General features: G+C 33.4%; 1 protein-coding gene and 1 long non-coding RNA gene across 2 annotated transcripts in view; both read right to left on the bottom strand.

Moving 5' to 3' along the window:
* The window catches only part of CHSY1 (chondroitin sulfate synthase 1), a 92,879-nt gene that overhangs the window by 20,642 nt on the left and 50,760 nt on the right, over positions 1–21,477 (bottom strand). The window lies entirely within an intron of this gene.
* LOC141558175 (uncharacterized) lies at positions 7,673–12,080 on the bottom strand. Its single transcript, XR_012486983.1, has 2 exons — positions 9,713–12,080; positions 7,673–8,184 (listed from the first exon to the last, which is right to left on the bottom strand). It is a non-coding gene; the product is annotated as an uncharacterized LOC141558175 (long non-coding RNA).

Below are 21,477 nucleotides of genomic sequence, written 5' to 3'. Positions count from 1 at the left end.
GAGCTTCAAATAATTATTTTTAACAATAGTCTGTATACTTGGTATCCAAAGTTTGTGATCAACATAATATTATAGTTAATCTCTAGAAAGTTGCTCTTGAATGTTGTCCATATGGAGATGAGTGAATACCTGCTGATGTAATATGCAGATATTATCCTTAAGTTAGCATTCTTTTTCTTTTATAAAAAACAATAGTTTTTGTTTTATTTTTCAAAATGCATGCAAAGGTAGTTTTCAACATTCATCCTTGCAAAACATTTGTATTCCCAATGTATCTCCCTCTCTTCCCCATCCCCTCTTCTAGACAGCAAATAATACAATGTAGATTAAACTGTGCAATTCTTCTAAACATATTTCCAAATTTGTCATGCTGTGCAAGAAAAATCAGATCAAAAGGGGAAAAATTATGAGAAAGAAACAAAGCAACTAAACAAATAATAACAACAACAAAAAGGGGGAAATACTATACTTTTATCCATATTCAGTCCTCATAGTTTTTTCTCTGGATGCAGATGGTTCATCACAAGTCTTTTGGAATTGCCTTGAATTGTCACATTGTTAAGATGAGCCAAGCTTATCACACTTTTGATCATCATATAATCTTGTTGCTGTGTATAATGTTCTCTTGGTGCTACTCACTTCACTCAGCATCAGTTCATGTAAGTTAAGTTATCATTCTTGAGGCAAATGTTCACCATTAGTAAAGGACTCAAGGGTTATGCTTCTCAAATTGAGGAAGCAAACAGTATGATGCTATTAGTCTGCTTTCTTTCTCACTACTCCTTCATGGAAATTTGGCAAAATCTCCAGGATGAGACAGGGCAAGTATGCTCTTAAAGACTCCCATTCCCTTCCCCAAAGAAACCCATATATTATAACTACTGTCTGTTAGGTCCTCCAATTCCCCCCAAAAGAAAACTACATATTCAAGTCATAGACTCTTTGAAGTGGAAGGCAACAACTTTCACCTCCTTTAGATTTAATGTTATAAGGGCCACATTAAAGGACAAAGAACATGAAGTCAGACTCTTCACAAATTCTTCTTACAAAACAGATTTTAGGAAATACAAATTTGGAGCCAATCTTTTCAAAGAATAAAGCCTAAATAGTTTTGCTTTATTCCTTAGCAAAGCTGAAAAATTAAATAAAATAAATATTTAAGATCTATAGAAAACGTAACTATTTAAAAATATAAAGTATAAAAATTATCACAAATTAAAATTGCTAATTTATATAAGAAAATATAATGGATATTTAAAGCTTAAAATTGATGTTCAATGGCAAAATTAAACAGCAAAAATGCTAAAGAGATGTAATTTTGTACTGTACTATACTATGATTTTTATACCACTACTTAGTTTCCTTTACTTCACAAATATTTCTGATATCCAGACACAGGTTTAAAGTATTCTAATTAAAATGTCTATATCTGAAAACTATTATATTGGAGACAATTTGGTGGGAAAAATTGCTGCCATTTTCATGCAATTTACAGCATAGGCTAGAAATTTAATTATTTCAAAAGAAACCAGAGATAAAATTTTAGCTCTAATTGCTACTCTCTTTAAACACTACAATCTGAACAATTCTTTAAAACTCTGGCAGCTTGATGGGATGGTAGCCAAATGAAATTTTGTTCAAATTAATTATATTAGGACAGGAAATAAAACCTATAATTTGGTATCTACCTGCTTCAAAATCAAATAATTAGTACATTATATAATATGCAGTCTTCAATCAGGTACTGAATACTATCTTCTAATGAAACACCACTTTAGTTAACTCTCAATTAGCCACAGTAATAGGAAAGCATAAAACCCACAAGTTTGAGCCAGAAATTTGGAGTAGTTATTCTTTATGCCAAAAGTAGCATCTGAGTCCCAAAGTTAAATAATGAGAAAAAGCAGCCAAGGATCTGAGAAGAACTGGGTGCAGAGTTAGAAAATTTAGTTGGGGTTTTTCCCCTTGGATATTTTATAATATTCATTCTTTACCAATTAAATTTTGGGAGTGAGAAAAGGAGCAACACAATTTTAAACAAAAGAGTGCTTTCCTTTAGCTACACTTATTTTTGAAATGGAAACTGATTTATTAGTTGTTTAAAAGAAAAGTTTCATTTAGGATTTAACAAATTAGTATGTTTAATAATAAAATGACTATAGTGGAATTTTAGACATAGTATCATTTGGTTAAGAAGAGATTTGCCAAGTACATAGAGGGAAATCATTAAATCAATCCTGACTACTATTATTGCTGGGATGTTTTGTACTCAATGGCCTCTGAAGCTCCTTCTTAAGGGCTCAGAATTTAAGATTTTAGGTTCTGGTTCATGTTCTAACACTGGAAGAATTCACTGAGAAAAAATTCTACCTCAGCCTCTTTGTCATTTTTCCTTTAAGTATAAAGTTGAATGACAAGAAGTATTGGGTTAGGACAAGAGAAGTAAAATTATGTTTTTAAAAAAAGCAAAGATCTTATAGATTTCATAAGGCCACAGAAAGGAATGATAGCTTTCATTTCCATAATGCTTTATTTAAAGTTTATCAAGTGTTTTTCTTATAAAAACCCTCTGAAGGAGATAACAGAAGTACCATTATCACTATTTACAAATGCAGAAACTTAAAGAGTTTATCAATAAATGACTTGCCCATTGTCATATAGTAAAAGCTGTATAATTAACAATGGAAAACAGGTTTTCTGATTCTAAAATTAACCAAGGAAAAAAGGGAATAAAGAAGAGACCCTAATTTTTTGGTACAATAGTATAAGAAGGCAGCTGTAAAACCAAATAAATAGGTTTTAGAAGACTGGATCTAACACAAAGATTAAATTAGCTTGGACCTAGCCCCAAATCTAATATTAGTGGCTCATAATTATTTTTTTAATTAAAGCTTTTTATTTTCAAAACATATACATGGATAATTTTTCAACATTTACCCTCGTATTCCAAATTTTCCTCTCCTTGTCCCCACCTCCTTCCCTAGTGGGCAAATAATCCAATTATGTAAATATATTTATGCAGTTATCAAGCAGCTCATAATTATTTTATACTTTTCTTAAAAGCACTCTTCTCTCAGGTCTGCTGTTGACTCTTCAAATTGACTTCCAAACTTCTGGAAGATCCTTTGGCATTGGCAAAATGTGCAGGTCAGTCATGCTCACTTCTTTATTCCTCTTTAAGCTCCACTTCTGACTAAATGGCTTTTCCATTCTATCACTACATGGATACTTTTCCATCTCTTCCTCCACTTTTGAGTCCTTTTTACAAGTTTTTTCATTGGGGGAAGAGATTGTCTTTTTTTTGCCTTAATTTGTAATCCCAACACTTAGAATAGTGTCTGGAATATTTTATAAATGCCTGTGGGTTTGACTTGAATAACATTGGTATTCTACATAGGAAGGAACTGAGTGCATAAAATTAGATGGCTTCTCTTGGTCACAAAACCAGTAAATGACAGAACCAAAAATTAAAATTGTAGCTGGGATGTTTTGTCTCTTAATTCCAAGTTCATTATTGTTTCTACTATACCATGCTATTTTTATTGTATTCAGATAAGTGGGTTTTCACTATATCAATATAAAAATATTTGTAAGTCAGCATGACTAGTAAAAGGAACACTGGGTTGGAAATCAGTGTAACTGTATTATATTCTTAGATTTATGTAATTGTTCTAAATGTTTTAATTGTAAAGAAAGTACTTCAAAAATCATAAAATGCTATATAAATCTAATCTATTATTATAAAAGAGCTACCTATTTTTTCAGCTCACACAGCTGTTCAAAGGATAAAATGAAAATATGAAAGCACCTTGAAAAAGTTCTCAATATTATGCATATTTAAAGCAAAGGGATAAATTTTTTACTTAAAAATTCAAGCTTTTACTAAATGATGAACTTAGGTTTTTCGAAGAATTATATAATCTTATTTGTAAGGGACCTCAGAGACCATTTCATTCAACATACACAGGAATAGCCTTATATGACAATCCTTTGTGTAAAAACTTCTTATGACAGTAGGAACATAATTACAGTAATTTATTTAAGTTTTGCAAAGTATTTAACAGTTATCATTTCATTTGATCCTCACAATCCCACAAAATAGATACTACTGTTATAAACATTTTACAAATTAAGAAACTGAGGCTAAAAAGCGATTTGTCCAGGTCAAGTAGATAGTAATTTGTCTTATAAAACTCAGGGTTTTGAATTCTATGCATAGCATTTTATCCATTATGCCAACATTGTATCTACTGGCTCACAAGAGAGCCTGTTCCATTTTTGGTTCAGCTTAGATGTTAGAAGTTTTAAATCAATACTATATCATATTTTCTCCAACTTCCATGTATTGCTTTCACATGAGCTGTTGTAATCATCATGTTATCCTTATAAATTATACTACTATTATTATACCACTATTATATACAATTATACCACAAAAAGGCCAAGATCTTGGACAATTAAAATGTTGTTTTATACTATAATGTTTTTAAATCCAAGTTAGGACCTCACATTTCTCTTTATTAAATTTAATTCCATTATATTTGATCCATTCTAAAGAACTGTGGTTGTGGGTCAACAAAAGGGTAAAAAGAAACATTACCAATGAAAAACCGTTCATAAGAGTAGCATGAAATCAATCATCATGGAATTGTTTGAACAGAAAAGGAAGTGTGTCAGTCATGAAGCAACACTAAAGCATAATTAATAGAAAGCTAGCATATTACCTTGGTTATCTATGCAGTACCAAGAGAAGTAGAGAAAGGACCCTGCTCTAAAAGGTGTTTTCTTATGAATGATTATTGGGAGGATATGGACAGGAATCACACAGCAACTTCTATCCATTAAAAGCACAGTCATGAGGATTATAGATCCATGGAAGTATCAAATAACCACATTATAGGGATATTGTAAAGAAGGTACCCCTAGCAAAATATTACAGAAACGTATGTTATTTTCTTCCCCTCTCTATATAAGAATTGTGACTACTCCTTTTTTTCCACAAATGTTCTCCTCCATGTTTTGCTGCTCTAGTTCCACCCACCAATATATCTTCTTAATATACAACACTGTTTCATTCCCTATTCTCTCCCTTTTGAAGATAATATACTTTGAGGGATTGTACTATCATTCCAAGTCTTGATACTAGCTAAAAGATTACATTTGCTCACTTAAATTAGGCTCTCATATATCTTACTTCTTAACATGACTTTGTAGAATATATTTATATCAATAGACAGCTTGTGGTCTTGAGCTTCATTGCTAGCTTCTTTCTTGGTCTCTCATGGTTGACTTTTTATAACAAAACTTCCTGTATTATAGCTGCTACTTTGTCTGTTATTTAGCTTGATAATCATATGCAGATGTCAGGTAACTCTGATAGGTCCTGGAGATATAAATGCAAAGAATGAAGTAATTCCAAATTGCAGTGAGCTTATTTTCTAATAAGTGAAACAAGAATATCTATAAATACACACAAATAGATAATTAATGCAAATATATAGAAACAAGTTAAATACAAAGTTGTTTGGGGAGAATACTAATATTGGGGGGGGGGGGAGAGACCAGGAAAGACAACGCAGAAGATACTGTGTTTGAACTCCCTTTATGAAAGAAGAAACATCTGAGACAGAGGTAAGAAAGGGTGTGTGCTATCAAGGTATGAAGAATGGACAATTCAAAGGCAAGAGATGGGAAATGAACTATCTTGTATAAGAACAAAGAAAAGGCCAGAATGGCTGGACCACAGGGAGCTGGAGGGGGAATAACATCTAATGGAAGTAGAAAGAGAGGCTGAGAAGAGGTTACAGAACTTTAAATGCTTTACAAGGGTTGTGCTTTTATCCTAGAAGCAAAAAAAGAAAAAAAAACCACTAGAATTGCCTAGTTAAGGGGTACTGCATTGTCAGATTCATATTTAAGGAAAATTATTTTGGCAGCAGTGTATAGGATAAACTGGGAGGATAGGAGAGAGACCTGAGACAGGGAAACAAATTAGCAAACTGTTACAATAAACTAGGTAAGACATAATGAAGGTCTAAATGAAGATGGTAGGTTTCTGAGTGAATAGAAAGCATTAAATACAAGTGACATCATGAAGGTAGAGATGGCATATTTGTTAAGTGACTAGATATACACATACACACATGTATGTATGCTACAGTGAAGAGGAGTTAGGAGGGCAGGATATAATGCTGAGATTATAAACCTGGGAAATTGGAAAGTTGGTGGCAACTTCATTGGAAATGGGGAAGTCTGGAAGAGAAGAGAGTTTGTAAGAAAAGATGAGTTCACAACAAAATAACTGTTTGGACATTTATACATATATTTAACTTATACTTCAACATATTTAACATGTATTGGGTCAACCTGTCATCAGGGGGAGAGGGAGGGAGGAAGGAGGGGAAAAATTGGAACAAAAGGTTTTGCAATTGTCAATGCTGAAAAATTATCTATGCATATATCTTGTAAATAAAAAGCTATAATAAAAAAAAAGGTGAGTTCAGCTTTGAATATGTTGAGTTTAATAAGTCTGTGGGAAATTCAATTTGAAATGTCCAGTAAATAAATGGTGAAGGACTGAAGGAACATACTGGGGCTGAATATGCAGATATTTGAATTACCTGCAGAGAGGCAACAGTGGAGGCTTTGGAAAATGATGAAATGATCTAGGAAATAGAGAAAGTTTTCTTAACTTGGGGTCTGTGAACTTATTAAAAATATTTTGGTAACTGTAGTATTTTAATATTTCCTTTATAATGCTTTGTACTTTTATATTATTTCCGCAGTTAGCTGGTACAGTGGAATTCTGGGCTGAAAGTCAAGAAGACTCATCTTTCCAAATTCAAATCTGGCCTCACTAGGGGTGTAACCCTGGCTAAATCATTTAGTTCTGCTTGCCTCAACTTCCTCATTTGTAAAATGAGCTTCATAAGAAAATGGCAAACCACTCTGGTATCTTTGCCAAGAAAACCCCAAATGGGGTCATGAAGAGTCAGACACTGCTGAAATGATTGAACAGCAACAATCCTTTATGTCTTTTAAAAAACACTCTGAGTAAGGCCACAGCTCTAGGCTTCCTCAGACAGCACAAGAGGCCCAGGACACCCAACAAGTAAAACCCCTGCTGCAGAAGGAGAAGAGGGCCTAAGCAACCAAGGCTGAGCCATAAAGAAAACTAGGACAGGAGGAGCATAAAGAGATAGCAACACAAAACCCAAAGACCAAGAGAAGCCTGAAGATGGGTTGGGGAGGATGAAGACAGAAAAAGTCATCCAAGCTGGAAATGAAGAGGGGAGTCAGAAGAGCAGAAATTGGTGGATGTTACTAGCAATTTCACTACTTGGCAAGAAGCTGGAAACTGAGTAGATGCTATCAATTGGAGAATGGTTAAATAAGTTATGGTATAGGAATGTTATGGAGTGTTATAATTCTGTAAGAAACGATCAGCAGGACAACTTCAGAGAGGCCTGGAGAGACTTCTATGAACTGATGCTGAGTGAAGTTAGCAGAACCCAGGAGATCATTGTACACGGCAACAAGAAAATTATATGATCAATTCCAATCTCTTCAACAATGAGATAGTTCAAACTAGTTCCAATGGTCTTGTGATGAAGAGAGCCATCTCTGGATCACAACATAGTATGTTCACTCTTTTTGTTGTAGTTTGCTTACATTTTATTTTCTTTCTTATTTCTTTCCTTTATGATTTGATTTTTCTTGTGCAGCAAGATAATTGTATAAATATGCATGCATATATTGGATTTAACATATTTTTACCATGTTTAATATATATTGGGTTACTTGCCATCTATGGGAGGGGGTAGAGGAAGTGGGGGGGAATGGAACATAAGGCTATACAAGGATCAATGTTGAAAAATTATCCATGCATCTGTTTTGAAAATAAAAAGCTTTAATTAAAAAAGGAATTTCTCTACTATGTCTTTTCAAGTACCATTAATATAACCAAAATTTTTGGAAAAACAGCCATTTGTCAATAATTTTAACAAATACTTGTCATAATGCCATCACTCTTCACTTAATCTCTTAATCATGAAGTTACCTCTTCTGGACACTTGTCCTTTGGCTTTTCTGAATCATTTGACTTTGGACCAACTTCTCCCTGGTTTATCTGTATAACACTGCCTCTTCATGTGATTTACCCCATTTTACTTCCTCTTTCCTCTTCTTCCAGGATAATCCCTTTTCCACTCCTACTTTCTTTTACATATCATCACAATAAAGTCAAATTATACCTACACTCTATAAGTACATTCCTAACAAAGATATGGTTCACAAGAGTTAACTATATATCATCTTTCCATATAAGTATGTAAACATTTTAACCTTTTAAAAAACATAGTTTTTCCCCCTTTTCTTTTAACTTTTTTATGCTTCTCTTGAGTTCTGTACTTGAAGATCAAATTTTCTGTTCAGTTCTTGTCTTTTCATCAAAAATAAATGAAAATCCCCTATTTCATTGAATGTCCTTCTTTTCCCCTGAAAAAATAATGCTTAGTTTTGCTGGGTAGTTGATTCTTGGCTGCAGTTCAAGCTCCTTTGGCCTCCAAAATATCAAATTCCAGGCCCTTCAATCTCTTAAAATGGAAGCTGCTAAGTCCTGAATTCTGGCTCCTCGATATCTGAATTGTTTCTTTCTGGCTGCTTACAGTATTTTCTCTTTGGTCTGATAATTCTAGATTCTTTCAATGGCTATTTTACTCTCTGGTTCTAGGATATTAGGTCATGATTTCTTGAAAGATGTTGTCCAGGCTCTCTCTCTCTCTCTCTTTTTTTAATAATAGTTTTTCAAGTAGTCCAATAATTCTTAAATTGTCTCTTGAATCTATTTTCCAGGTCAGTTGTTTTTCCAGTAAGGTCTTTTATATTTCCTTCTATTTTTTGTTTGTTTGTTTGTTTCGTTTGACTCACTTGTCTCATTGAGCCATTCACTTTCATTGTCCAGTTCTAATTTTTAATGAATTATTTTCTTCAGTGTTTTTCCCCCTCCTTTTGCATTTGGTCAATTATACTTTTAAAGGAGTTGTTTTGTTCATTGATTTTCCCCCTATATTACTAGTTATATTTTTCAAGGAGTTGTTTTGTTTTTCCATTTTCCACTACATCTATTTTTTAAAGAAGTTGTTTTCTTCAGTATTTTTTTCCATTTCACCATATGTAATTTTAAAGGAGTTGTTTTTTCAATTTCTGCATTTCCTTTTCCAAACTCTCCTACGAATCTCTCATTTCCTCTCCCCGTTTTTTCTAACTTTCTTGTAAGATTCTTTTTGAATTCTTCCAAGACGGTCACCTTTTGAGTGAAAGACCAATTCACATCTCTCTTTGAGGCTTTATCTGTAGGCATTTTGCCTTTAGTGTCCTCAGGTTGGAAATCTGTTCTTCCCTGTCTCCATAATAACTATCTATGGTTAGAGCTTTTTTGCTCATTTTTAAAGGTTGAGGTCTGCTCATAGGGCACAGGGAGATTGTCCTGAGCTTCCTTTTACAGGGTAACAGGTGGCTTCATATTGTGCTGGAGCTGCAGAATTCCTCATTGCACTTGGTGGGTCTTGCTGTGTTCTGTCCATTATGCTGGGATTCACATCTCACTATTTGCCTTCTGAAGTTGCACTGATGATCTCATAGCTAGTCTGCTGATTTACTGGCCATCTGAATGAGAACAGAGTAGCCAGAGATGCTGTCTTTTGGCTCGGACTCTTCTGCTTTTAGACTCCCCACACAAACCTCCCTGCACTGTGACTGTGCTGATCATACTCCCCCTGCCCAATTGAGATACACCTTTCCTGCAGTCATTCCAAGATATCTTCTGTTGAAAAATTGTTACACAAATATTTGTGGATTTTATCAATCCAAAAATCCATTAAGAGGCTTGATCTAGTGTTGAATCTAAGGGAAGCCAGGAAGAGTTTGGGCAACGTACTGTTTACTCTCGGCCACCTTAGTTCAATCCCCTGACACATCTCTTTCCAATAATTAATAATATACTGATGAAAAGATTTATTAGCTGTAGAAATTTTAAATTTTTTGACATGATCAAACAATAAATATTAAGTGCATATTAGTGTCAGGCATTGCACTAAGTGCACTAAGGGATACAAAGAGAGGTTGAAAATGATCCCTGGTCTAAAGGAACTCGACAATCTAATGAGAAAGCATGAATACAACTCTACACAAACTACAGACAGGATAAATTTGGAAATAATAAGGAGATGGAATTATAATTAAGGGGGATCAAGAAAGGCTCCTTGTAAAAGGAGGAATTTTTAACTGGGACTTGAAGGAAATCAAAAGGTAGAGGTATAGGGGACAGTGACAATGCCCATATCAGGAAAAATGGAGGGCCATGCTTAAGTGCTGAAAATATAAGTAACGTACTTATAAAATAGAAGTAAAAGTACTAGAAAATTGAGGAAGATTATGAAGAGTTTTGAATAGCAAACAAATGATTTTGACATTTGATCCTGGAGATGTTAAAGAGCCAGTGAAATTGATTAAATGGGAGATGATATGGCCAGACTTATGCTTTAGAAAACTCACTATAACAACTGATTGCAGGACAGACAAGAGTAGATGAGGTATTTGTGATAGATCAACTAATAAGCTACTACAACAGCCCAGCTGTTAGGTGATGTGGACCTATACCACTGTAATGAGAGAATCACAGGAGAGAAGAGTGCACACATGAATCGTGATGCAGGTAAAAATCAAAGGGCACGGCAACATTTTGGATGTGGAGGGTGAGAGAACTGTGAGGCTGGACAACTGAAGAAGGGTGGTACCTTCATTGTAACAGAAAGAGGGAAGGGTTTGGGGGAAAGATGAGTGTAGATGTGGACATACTGGTATGTCTTCAGGACCTCCAGTTTATTTCCAGATACATCTAATAAGCAGTTGGAGAGGCAAGAGAGTTTAGAGGACAATCATCATACAATAACAGAACTAAATCAATTAGCACAGGCAGAGAAGAGATGAGGGTTCAAGAAAGATCCTTGTGGGACATCCACGCTGAGTGGGAGTGAAGTGAAGGAGGAGCCAGTAAAAGAGATTGAGAAGGAGTGCTCAGACACTTGGAATGAGAACCAGGAGAAAGTAGCATCCTGAAAACCTAGGGAAAAGAGTGTGAGATGGTGACCAACAGCATCAAAGGCTGCAGAGGTCAAGAGAGATGAGAACTGAAAAAAAAAAACGTATTTGGTAATTAGCAAATCATTATGTTATGTAACTTATATAATTTTGGAGATAGTTTTGGCTGAATGATGAGAAATTAAGCTAGATTGTAGAGTTAAGAGAATGAGAAGAAAGGAAAAAGAGGTCCCTAACACAGACAGCCTTCTTAAAAGTTTTAGTCACAAAAGGTAGTAGAGAGAAAATAATAAGACAGAAGGAACAAGTGAGGATTCCCCTCACTTCCACTTAATAACATATTTTTTCCAATTACACATAAAGATAGTTTTTGACATTCATTTTTATAAAATATTGAGTTCCAAATTTTTCTCCCTCTTTTTCTACTTCCTCTCCTCCCTTCCTGAGAAAAGGAAATAATGAGATATAGGTTATACATGTACAGCCGTGTTAAACATATTTCTATCTTAATCATATTGTGAAAGAAGAAACAGAACAAAAGGGAAAAGACACACACACACACACACACACACACACACACACACACACACACACACAGAGTAATCCTCCCCACTCCCCCAGCCAAAAGTGAAAATAGTATGCTTTAATCTGAATTCAGACTCCATAGTTCTTTCTCTGGATTTGGATAGCATTTTCCATCATAAGTTTTTTTGGAATTGTCTTGGATCATTGTATTGTTGAGAAAAGCTAAGTTCATCAAAGTTGATCACCTGTACAATGTTGTTGTTATGGAATACAATGTTCTCCTGGTTTTGCAAATGAAGGTGAGGATGGGAGAGACATTTTAAGCAATAAGAGAAATAGCTAGCACACAAAAAGGGATTGAATATAGGTGAGAGTAGGGCTGATAAAGGAAGCAATTCCTACTGAAGAAGATGGGATGAAAGGGGTTTATTTGTGGATACAAAGGTTTACCTTGGAATAAGACCACATTTTCATGTGAGACAAGGGTTAAAGAGCAGATAGTGTCCAGAGCAATGTGGATATATATATATATATATATATATATATGTATATATATATATATATATATATATATATATATATATATATATATATATATATATATATATATATATATATATATATATAAAAGAGGAAAAAAAGAGAACTAGATTTGAAAATAATAGTTTTAGGTAAACTTAGCATTTGAAAAATTAATTAATTGCATGACAATGTGTAAATACTCACCCAATTATAAAGTAACCCCTTGGAACTTCACCAGACTTCCATAGATAAATTCCCACAGAATATTCATTATTTGTAAAATGCTTAGCACAGTACCTAGCAGAGAGAAGGTAAGGGGGCTCATAGTGAGCCCTTAAAAAAGTCTCTCCTCCTCCCTTCTTTCTTTTCCTTCCTTCCTTTTTTCCTGTTACTGACTTGTTACTATTTGAAGCCACACTAATATGTATTGGACAGTTGCTCTCAAGAAATTTATACTGCAGTCTTAGCTACAGAGTTCAGCCATTTTTACTCATTTTATTTCTTTAATACAATAGCTAAGAGAAACTGAAGTACTTTTTGTTTCTAGTACTGATCTGACAGAAGAAGAAAAAGCCCTGTATATACCATTTTAAGTTACTACAAGCTTGGGAGAATAGTGATAACATTTATGTTTTGCTTTAATTTAAGGTTCATGAAGCTTTAAAACAGTTCTAAAGTTTTTTGATATCTTTTTCTGTACTCCTTTTGGCAGTATGATAAAGCTTACAGATCCCTTTTCTAGAAAGTTTTGCTACCTGCATTCATAATCAGTCAGAGGTTACTGAAAATAAAAATGCAGCTTTTTTCTGATTAAATTTCATATACTCTTTGAAATATATTCATGGAAGAGTATACAGAATCTTTGCTAAGAACTCCTGCTCTAAAGTAACTTTTAAGTAAGTAGCAACTGTAAGTAACCAAGTTTATTCAATCACTTTTCTTCCAAATTCTTTAGAGAATAAGTATAACTTACTCATTGCCCTATGCTATGAAATGTCAAATTATGAAAATACTTTCATGTTAGCACACTCAATACAAGGCTGGAGGTTAAAAAAAAAAGATTTAGCTTTAGACCCGATTGACCACATTATTGGGTATACCCAACCTTACCCCTAGTCCAACTCTGCTATTCACTATTACTACTAACTGCCTAATGAAGAAACAAAAAACTGGGGCTACAACCAGCTAAGGCTTTGTCCTGGGGAAGTGGGGAAAAGGGCAAGGAGAGGAGTATTATGAGAGAATCATTTTTTATTTTTTTAAGGCACTTCCCAGATTATCTGTACACTTATCCATTAATTTGGTCTTAAATCTTACCTTCCTAACTTCTAGCCAAAAAAATTTGAAGTGAGTGAATTATTAACTTTAAAAAGAAGAATTTATAGTAAGAACAAAGTAAAGTTATAATTAAAATTTTAAGAGCTACTAGTATTATTCAAAAGAAAAGCTGATTTTATTGATGGCATTACTTGCACTGATGGAGATCACAACCACTTTATTATATAGATAATTTTGTGAGTGGCTTGTGTGCAACAAAGAAAAAGAAAAGGGGGCGGGAATAGGTGGGGTGAGAGTAGTGAGAAAGAAAATGACAACAAAACTAAAATAAAGAAAAAAAGATAAATTCTTAATTTAAATTCTCAATATTCTGAAAGTTATTTCTTTATTAACCTTAAGGTGCTATATTAAAGAATGTTATTAATCATTTTATTTCAGAGGAAAATACATTTCCTACACAAGAATAACCATATCTCTCATTTGGTCTGTTCCATTAGAAAAAAATTCTAAAATTACAAAAAAAAAAATTTAACCAGGTATACTAAGTTTACAGTAGTAAGCTTACAGGGGAATGTCTATATATGTATATATATATATATATATATATATATATATATATATATATATATATATATATATATATATATATGTAAATTTGACTATAAAAATGTACAAATAAAAGACAGGCAAAAATTCAAATAATAAAAATGGATATTATGCTCCTAATGGTGTTCCATTAGAATTTAAAGCTTATTAACATGACAAATTGACTACTGAGTATTTGCTAGGAAAATTTGTCCTTAACTCTTAACAATAATTTTGCTATTTTTATAAAAGAGACTCTTTCTATGATCATTAATTTCTTTTAGATTTTTGAGAGCTTTAAAGGTAGGGTTATAATGAGTAAATTTTTAATTTTTACTTTAAATCTGTGGAAGCCTTTAAAAATTTCAATGTTCCTCATTCTTTTACAGACTGAATATAAAAATTGTATATAGTTGTAATGAGTACCATTAGCTAACCCCCCCCTCAATCCTCCCCCCAATTTAAATGAAAACAATGTTGTGTTATGTTTAAGTAAAGGTCTCAAAGGCGAAGAACAGAGGCAGTACATGGGGAAAAAAAGACTTAAAAATAAAGCAATTTATGTGTAATCTCACCAGCAGTCAACAAACATCCCCTAAGGAATTACTCATAGCCCTAGATTAAGATGCTGTTGCAGTATATAGTTTGACACATTTCAATGTAATTCTTTTCAGCATTCTAGACACTGGGAATAAAAAGATTACATCATATGAGCTCTGCTCTCAAGAGGCTTACAATGGGGAGGGAGAGTATATACGTACGTATGCATGCATTTAAGTATGCATGTATGTGATCCTACTATGATAAAACTGCAAGTAAGCTAAGAGAAAAGGAGAGGTCCAGACATAAAAACTGGAGAGGTACCAACTGAATTTTGACTTGATAGAGCAAAAAAAAGCAATTTAAGATGCTTTGATTTGAGTGTGTAGAGAAGATAACTCTACTCCTAGTGAAGTGGTAATAAAAGTACCAGAAGTGGTAATATGAAATAGATTTGGGAGAATATAATATTTCAATTGACTTGAAGAAATTATGTCAGACATCCATCAAAAGTAACAGACATTGGCTATTTTATTATGTAAATAACAACACATGGGCTGAAATCAATTAGAACTAAGGAAGGCAGAATTATATGTGATTTGAGCAATTTGCTTTTGGAGAAACAATTTTAAGGTCTTAGAGAAGAAGAGGAAATAAAGGCAGGATTTAGGGAGCAAAGGGAGTGAGGTCAGGGAAGGATAAAGGAGAAGACAGAGACAGAATCCACCAAGCTGACCAGATCCCAGAATTGTCTACAGATATGCTAATCAAGGTAATCTCAGGGAGTATAAACTGATGATGAATTTTGGCCTAATATCACTAGCATTGGAGGGGAGTAGGAGAAGAAAGCCTGAAATAGGATAAGACAAAGAAAAATGGGAAAAGGTGGTCTGGACAGAAAGCCCTTCATAATTAGAACCCCATCATTATCATTGAACATTTTCATTTCAGTAGTATTAGATGTACTGCTCAACATATCAATTCCTTTAAAAAAGACTAAACAAATTTCATAAATTTCCTTTCAGAAAATAAAGGAAAATAGCATCAAATAAGGCAGGAAAGGCAGAAATAAGGCAGGAAAGCAGACAGACTATAGATAGACTAATTGCGAAGGACTTTGCTCTATTTCTTTTTCTGAAATGGGACTATTTAAGCACTTTACTTCTTCCTCTGTTAATCTGGAAAGCCTATACTTTTGGAGGTAGTCCTCCATTTCACTTAGGTTATCAAAGCGAAGGACTTTGAACAACAAATTTATATATTACTCAGCATGTAAGGGCAGTATAGTTACATATGACTTTTAGATATGAGTGACATAAATAGAACAGTACTAGAACGACTACGTGGACAATGGTATGAAGAATAGATTGGAGAGCTAAACTGGAGATAATATGACCAACTAAATGGTTACTATGATAATACATATAAGAGGGAGATGGAAACCAAAAGTAATATGGTAGCAGTTTGAACGGCAAGGAAAGGATATAAGAAAAATGAAGGAGATAGAATAAATAAACTTTGGCAACTGAATACACATTAGAAATGAGAAAGAAAGGAGAATTCGAAGTGATTACAAAAAAGGAATAAGAGTGGGAGGAACAAACAAGCTAGGGACAAAGTTAACCAAAAGAAATGGGGGGCCACTGAAGCAAATTTTTAGAAATGCACAAAAGAGAATGGAAGGAAAGCCAAAAGAAATCACAATACAGCTTTTAAAATTATATGCTGTTGTCCTGAACTAGACTTCTCCAAAGCACCAGAGGAGGGTGGTGGCAGCCAGTAATGTGACAGCTACCAAAATACCCACCAATGTAAGATGTAATTTAGAATTTTTTTTTAGTCTTTTTTAAAGGAATTGATATGTTGAGCAGTACATCTAATACTACTGAAATGAAAATGTTCAATGATAATGAGGGGGTTCTAGTGCAATCAGAGTTGTGGAAATCCCCTTTTGGTCAGAGGCACAGGTTCTTTGTGAAAGAATTCATGAATCCAAAAAAATTTAGGTGGCAAAAATGGAAGTTTATTATTGGATGAGAAGTCAGCTTTGCTAGAAGACTGACTTCATAGTGGCAAAGTCCTATTAGAGAAATGGAGGCTGGCACTGAGAAGAATCCTGACAGCCAGCTATATTAAGGGACAAGACATAGTCCTGCTTTGGACATTCTGCAAAGAAATGAGTAAACAGAAATCAATTATATGAGCAGATCTTGGTGGGGGGCTGGGGTAGTTTGAGCTGATCAGACCAGGATCTCCCAAATGAAATTGCTTTGAAGGCTTTTTCAGCCTGAATTTGAATATAGAGCTCCAGCTATCAATGGAGGTGATTTGCCTTAGAAATGGCCCAGTTGAATGTTGCCACTTAACTTGTGGGGGGGGGGGGGGAGATATGCTTCCCAGAAGGCCTGAGACTCAAATCTCCCTTCTTTATAGATCAAAGGGTACACAATTTTAGAGTGTTAATTTTACAGATCAAAAGGGAACACAGTTTCACACCCCATCAATAACTTAACTTCATTCATTGCAGAGTGCCAGTAGAAATATCTGTACTCTTCATTATCCCTTCCCAAAACCAGTTCTTCAGGGGCAGGTGAATTGCCTACAGACAACAATAACAGCTGCCTTAACCATTATTGCTTCTTCAGCAAAATACATCTAATCTCATAGATCATTCGGTAGACAGTTTTCACCTGTCACATTCCAAGGCTGGCTTCCTTTGGAGCTTCTGTGCCCCCAAGACCCAGGGAAATAAACTTCTTCCTTTTCCCTCAAAAAACAATTCTCCCCTTAAGAAATGAATTAGTAATTGTGCTAATCTCCACTATATGGATTTAAATTGAAATGAAATCAACAAAGTTTCTTTTTAGATTAAAAAAATTATATGTTCAATTTATTATGAATTTTATATAATAAAAACATCTATTTTATATGTGTGTACACATATTATATATATATATAATATATATTATATATATATAATATATATTATAATATAATATAATATATAATATAATATAATATATATATTATATATATATATAAATGATCATTTTATTTGGTATTTAAGCTGAGAATAAAATAATAAAATTGAGTTAAAAAGAGGGAGAGGATTCCAAATTACTGAACATGGGAGAGTAGGAAGATTATGTTGCACTAAACAGAAATAGAAAAATTAGAGGAAAGAAATGGAAAGTAGAAGTGTGAATGACAGTTCACTTTTGGAAATGTTAGATTTGGCACTGGTAGGACATCTAGGTAGATACCCAGAAGGCAGCTGGAATTACAACATTAAAATTCTTGGGAAAGATGGAATTAAATTATATATGTGAAAACCATGTATAAAGGCAGAACCTTATTGAGCAAAGGATAGAGAGGGACTCTGCACCAGGATGCTGCCATTTGGGGAATTATAATTCTTCTTTCTCCATCATTTCTTAAGTGCAATCAATAGACAAGGCCTTTTATGCATACCAAAGAGCTGTGTTTAGTAGATAAGAGTCCCCCTTCATCTAGGTTCCTTAGAATTCTTAGTTTCCTTTAACACTCAACTCTAGCACAACCTTGTTGGTCAAACCTTTTTAGATTTCCCCAGAGGCTAGTACTCCCCTCACTTACCTCACAACTTTCTTAAGCTTACTTTGTGCATATATTTTGCTTTGACTTATCTGTGTGCATTTTATATGGCCAGATAAAAAGCAATCTTCCTTAGGAGAAGAAGTTTAATCTTTATCTTTGTATTCTTACAACCTAGTATAGTGACTGGTATGGGATAGGGACTTAAGTAGTTGATTAACTAAATAGTCTTTAAGGCTTCCAAACTTAAAAACAAAACAAAACAAAATTGGGAAAAAACAATGTTGCTTGTCTAAAAAAATCTTGCAATTACTCTCTAAGTCAAGTTTTGGCTTTCCTATGGACTTTTGAGTCCACTTCCTCCATTTCCTCATTTGTAAAGTAAGAGAATTGAACTAGATGATGTCAGTTCCTTCTAACTTTAAAATTCTAGAATCTACACAGAATTGCAAAAAAGTTGCTATATATTTCATTTTATGATTACAAGTCTCTGTTCTTCCATCACCACTAGTGTGGCTGAAGTTACTAGACTATTACAGGATTCTGTCTTCACTTGGGAAACTATATTTGGCGCATTAAAGGGTAACAATACATCCCCAAGAGCTGTTCCCATCCTGTAAAAACCTACTAAGCAACTCCACCATCAAAAAGAATGGGTATGGAAAGAATGTGCAATTCATAACAGCACATTTTAATAACTTTGGGGTCAATAAATATAACATAATGATTCTTTCACAAAAAGTATTTTTAAAAGCTTCCAAATTTAGAACTTAAAGTACTGCCAACATTATAAAATGTTTTAAGTTATCTATATTCTGATGCTGCAATCTTAAAATAGGCCATTAAAGCAGTATATAAAAAAGTATTGAAGAACAGAATTTGGTTCGGAAAATTTTTTAGCAAATTAGTAAATAACAAATTTATCTTAAAAAGAAAAAAGTTTTTAGTATAAAGCTATTTTTTAAAAAGATATATAGAACCAGTGGTTTTACTAACTTTCCTAACATCTGTCAAACTTGATTCTTCAGTACCTTCCATATTCCTGAATTCCAAACAACATTGCTTTTTTTTAAATTAAAAAATGTTTTAGGATCACAAATTATGTCACAACAAATTTGAAAGGTTACTGAATTCCCAAGTAATTTGGAATCCAGTTATGAAGAAAAAACAGTTATCCCAAATTTAATCTTTATTATAAAAACAGTGGGTGGGAGCTTCATTGTCCTTTTTGTAACTATACAAAAACAAAGCAAATCAAAGAAAATAACAATAGATCTGATACCGTCATTAATGTCAAAAGTACCAACTGTTTACTGTTTCTATTCATCTTTAAAAATATACATTTTTCTGACTTCTGAACAATGTGTTAACCTTTTAAACAGGTTCAAGCAATTATTTGGTCACAAATAAATATCATTGTGATAAAATGTCTTGGGAAACTGAGATTCTAGCAGCCTGAAGTTTGCTGAAAGTCATATCCATTCATATTTTGTCACAAAAATCTTTTGTCTACTTTTAGATCTGGTCTGATTCCTGTGCATTTGGGAATAAACTAGCACTAATTGCACCACTCGTGTCAGTATAGATGCTGTATCAACTGGTTGCCATTATTTGACAGTATAATTGAAAGAAAACTGGAAACAGCTATGGTCAAGGTGATCCTGAAGACCAAGGGTTTTTCCTTTTGTTCTGATAGTATAAGATTAAATACATGACTTTTTTTTTTTTTTTTTTTTTTTTTTGAGAGGTGGCATGATACACTGGAAAGAATACTGGTTCTAGAATAAGAGAATTGGTTCAAATACGGTCTCTGACACTATGTGTGACTTTAGGTTAGTTACATAATTTCCCTCAGTCTCAGTGATTTCTTCTAGCTCCAGATTTAGATCCAGATCTAATGAAGACATGACAGTTACAGGGGTTCTCAAACTATGGCCCGTGGGCCAGAGGCGGCCTGCAGGGTTATGGCAAATGGTCTGATGGGCAGCCAGAGAGTGTGAGTTTTTGTTTTTACTATAGTCCGGCCTTCCAACAGTCTGAGGGGCAGTGAAATAGTCCCCTATTTAAAAAGTTTGAGGACCACTGGTTAGAACAATGAAGGATTGATCTAACTCATTTTTAAGTAATTCAGAATTAAATCTAGCACAAAAATATAAGGTTGTCAATAATTTGAAACTTTTCCCTCCTATAAACAAAACTGAATGCTATAAAATTATAATGACCAAGAAGCTTAGTCCTGAAGAAGGGTTGAAAAAATGCATCTTCCTCAATTATCTGCTGAAGGGGAAGAGTATGAATCACTAGCCTCAGTTGATAGGCTGGTTGGCTTTGCTGAACTGCTTTCTCTCTCTGTCTCTATCCTTCTCCCTTCTCATTAAAAAGAAAAAAAAAAAAAAGCTAAGAAAAGCCATTTTATTTTAATAGCCTAGAATCTACTCCAACAGAATGTTATATAATTAAATGTAGTTACTGTATTAAGTTTTTTTTTTTTTTTTAAATGATGTTTTTTATCAAGTGTTGATTCAAAAGGGAAGAAGGGTGAAGGAGGGGCAAGATATTTCTCAAGTAGTGAGTCAAAATATAATGATAAAAGGTTCCAATAAAATGTATTTTAAAAATCCAATGTAATGATTGTGACTAATACTACATTTAACTTTTTTTTCTGAATGCAAACTATTAATGTTTGCTACTATTTAACAGGAAGGAAGAAACAAAATACATGTAAATCATGGTAATTTGGAACCAACATTGGTTCATAATATGATCAATCTGAATTCTGTTGCTTTTCAGTATTATTTTCTTTCATACTATTATGTATATGGTTCTTTTAGTTCTCTTTTCTCTTTAAGGCTTAAAAAATGAGAATGTACTTTCAACTTTAATTATAAAAATTTACTGAAGCTTCATATTACAGCCAACTTTGTTAGAACATCCCGATTTCATAAAATTGGGCTTATCAAATCTGCTTTGAATCTCTGGGAGACAAGATAAATTTTTTGATTTTCAAGTAGACAAAAAGACAAAAGACAATATAAGTAGATTATAATAGATAATTTGATTTCTAATATAAGGTCAATATGCAAGTTATAGAAAATTCTAAAGGAGTCTTTAGAAAGGTCCAAATAGGGAAACAGCCTCACTTCTGTCTTATTTCTTAATCTTCTCAATAGGCAGTTGTACTAGAAGGATTCAGAGTAGCTCTCCACTGGCTGGTAATGCAACCTCTTTTCTATTTGTTTCATTTTCTGTCAGGAATGTTTATTAACGATTTTAAAAAATATCTTCCTGCAAAGTAATTTTATATTTCTGGCATATATATATATATATATATATATATATATATATATATATATA

This window comes from Sminthopsis crassicaudata, chromosome 2 (assembly GCF_048593235.1).
Source record: "Sminthopsis crassicaudata isolate SCR6 chromosome 2, ASM4859323v1, whole genome shotgun sequence".
NCBI lineage: Eukaryota > Metazoa > Chordata > Mammalia > Dasyuromorphia > Dasyuridae > Sminthopsis > Sminthopsis crassicaudata.
The sequence above is the reverse complement of the archived record's forward strand: the minus strand, read 5'-3'. Positions and strand labels throughout refer to the sequence as shown.